Source organism: Miscanthus floridulus, unplaced genomic scaffold (assembly GCF_019320115.1).
Source record: "Miscanthus floridulus cultivar M001 unplaced genomic scaffold, ASM1932011v1 os_1597_1_2, whole genome shotgun sequence".
NCBI classification, from domain to species: Eukaryota; Viridiplantae; Streptophyta; class Magnoliopsida; order Poales; family Poaceae; genus Miscanthus; species Miscanthus floridulus.
Window position 1 is genome coordinate 56,242 of NW_027097802.1, and position 3,352 is coordinate 59,593.

The window sequence follows — 3,352 nt, forward strand, 5'->3', positions numbered from 1 at the left end:
TCCTCAACCTATAAAACCAGACTTTTTACACCTTAAACTATTGAAAACCAGATTTTTAACCCGTGGTTTTGATTTGGTGGCAGTCCTAGCTGCATCAGATGTTATTGTGGTGTGAGGGCACATGTATTTTTTTCTGGCCGTTGCAGTGTGCTACTATTCCTTGCTCTGCTCATCGTCCCTTGTTCATCGGCTTCGTTGGCACCAAATTCCACTAGCTGAGCCGCCCAGACCTTCCTTTGTCTCGGTGGTACGTGCTGCTCCCCAAGTGGCCAGGCTATGGAGTTTGCAGTCGCGTAAGTTGGCGACATCGTCCCAGCCCGCACCATACCTGCGCCGTGTACATCGCCGACCACGCCGCCAACACAAACGCCACGTTGCCATAGCCGCGCTGAATGCTGCTGTCGCATGAGAGCGTTCTGCCGCCGACGCAGCTAGCTGCCTTGTGCTGGAGCACCGCATCCTGTGGACACTAGTCAGCAGCACACGGCTCTCAACGGCGGACACGAACTCTGGTGATGGCAACATGGTGGAGTCACCCCTGACTAGGTCCGGACGGATGTTCTACACGAACGGGTACCCACTGTCTGCCAGACCTCAGGCGAAATCGAGCAGCTACAAGTTCGTCATACCGTGATGCTGTCGTAGTTCATGTTCACGTACACCAGTGCACCACCAACCGCGGCGCGCGACCGGCGAGCCACTCAAGGACGCCTTCCTGCTCCTTCCAAAGGTTGCAACCGAGGCCCGCGAGCAGGCTGCCGGCCGGTATATCTCTTGGCACTCGCGGAGGATATCTGCTTGGACTCATGCAGGAGGAAGTTGAGCATGGCGTCGCCACGGTCCGTGGGTGCGGATGAAGCTGAGGAAGTCCTGCAGCTGCATGCCGTCGCAAATGCAGTATGCGCCGGTCACCACGGTGACGAGGTGGCTGCCATGGACGTCCGCAAGGTCCTCCTCGTGCAGTCATGCTTGAATGGCACGAGGCCCTGCTCGATAAGGCCGCAGGTGCTGATGGTCAGGAACACGACGACACGCACTCCGATCTCCCTGCCGGCATCGAAGCCGAACGACATGACGGCGTCAATGGCAAGGCAGGTGACTGGTGAACACTCGTCGTGAGTGAGTCAACGGTCGAAGGGTCTCGGCAAAGCGGTGCCAGACAGCCAGGGTCTACACGGCAGCGACGGGCCGACGGAAAGGATAGCGTTGCAACTCGTCCCTTGCGCATCTCCATGAAGCGCTGTAGCGACGCCTTCCTCGCCATGGGCAGGTCGTCCTTCGCGGCTTCGCCAGTGTGCGGCAGCACCTAGCAGCCGCAAACAGGAGCAGCTCGGTCGCCTTTTCCCCTTGTCTACGCGGACGTTGTCGAGCACCACCACCTGCCCCTCCAAACGAGATGGGAAGCTGCAAGCTTGGTGCCTGCGATGGCCCCGTCGCCGCCTCGGGCTCCTCTTGTGCGGACAGAGCCGCACCTCCATGTGGCACCGCCGTCGTCGTCGCTTTTACGTACCGGCTGAGCACGGCGCTGTGAAACCAGGCGCCCTGGCCTTGGACACACTCCCTGTAGCTGGGTAGGTGACAGCAGGCGGCGTCGCTGGAGAGGAAGGGGAAGGCGAAGGTGTGCTGTGACAGATGACATGTTTGCCGGTCGCTGGTTCTAGGAAAGAGAGAGAACGAGGCAGGAGAGAGAATTGCTTGGGTGGATGAATAAAAGAACTGACAAGTGGGCCCAAGATCCACAGTGATATCCCTATCCAGCTTGGCTTGCCAAGTCAGCAAACTAACCTACAAAACCACTCTAGGGGGTAGTTTGGGAGGTTAAGTACACAAACAACCAAATTTGAGGGGGTTATTTAGACTTTTTCTAGTAAACGTAAGGAAGGCAGGATAAACTTTTTCTGGCAGTGTAGCTTGGTGTTGTCAAGTTTAGTGTTTTAAGAAAATTACTAAGTTAACTTGTCGTCTTCTATTAAGAAAAAGTCTACATAACCCCTTCACCTATTACAACCCGACTACTTCACCCCTAACTTCTAAAAATAGGTATTTACCCCCTCACATTTGCAAAACCGTTCAAATAACCCCCTATAGTGATTTTGTATAGCAGTTTTGCCATGTGGGCGCGCTTAGGTGGACTTTGATGCTGACATGCACGACTAACAAGTGGGCCCTGCTTGTAAGTCTCCTCCCCTTACCTCCGCGCCGCCCTGACATGGGGCACCGCTGCCAACACCCGCTCCTTGGCCAACCTCCTCCGCTCCCTTGCGCACGCTCGGTGCACATACTTGTCCCACCGCGTGCTGCCCCTCATCTACATGCTGCACGCTAAAAGGTCCTTGTTTGGTTTTGGTAATTGAGTAACAACCTTAGGTGGACTAATATGTGATTGAGTAAAATACATAGGTGATTAGTCCACAAGTACATGTGTGTGAGCAACTTATGCCATAGAGGTGAAATGGCTTGGAAATGTTGCAAAGCTCATACATTTGATGAATGAGCTCATTGCATATGATACATGACATGGAGTCATGTGATCAAGGTGGAGAAGATCAAGACAAGACTTGGCTCGACGGACCGGTTGCAAGTGTGAAGGGCAAGTTGAGTGATGACTTGGCGCCAATGGACCGAGACAATGGTGAAGAGTAAGTGAAGTCAAGATCGATGAACCAATACGGTCACGTGATGATATAAAGTGGATCATATCATTTGGTGATTGGTTGATGCATATGTTGCATGGACATCGAAGAAGATAGAATGGAATGTGCAAGATATATAAAGGTATAACCTAGGGCATTTCATTTGACTAGTTATAGGTGAGTAGAGAAGTTGATGACCGAGTTTATGATAGATGGCCGTACTATCAAGAGGAGCAAACTTGTTTGTATATTGGTCATCTAGTGCCATTTGAGTGATCTAACTTTGCATCGTTACTAGGATCAAGTGACGTGGCAAGTTGAGTGACTAATCCTTTAAAAAATGTTTGTAAAAACTCTAACACACTTGCACTTGGTGGTGTTGGCACATTTGCAAAGGAGTTGAAGTTGGTGAAGTAAAGGAGTTGATTGTGCTGGTCACGGGTTGATCGGACGCGTCCGACACTGAGACCGGATGCATCCGGTGTGCCAGACTCAGGCAGGTGGCGCAGACGTAACCGGACACGTCCAGAATTGTGACCAGACGCGTCCGGTATTTAGCCCTGTCTTGATCAGCTGAGGTGCATGACCGGACTCAAGTTTGAGGAGGTGACCAGACGTAGGCAGAACACTATTCATGCATCTAGTCATAGTGATGTGGCACGCGTGAGTTGATCCAGAGAGGATCGGACACAGGGGTGCATCTGGTTGACCACACCGGA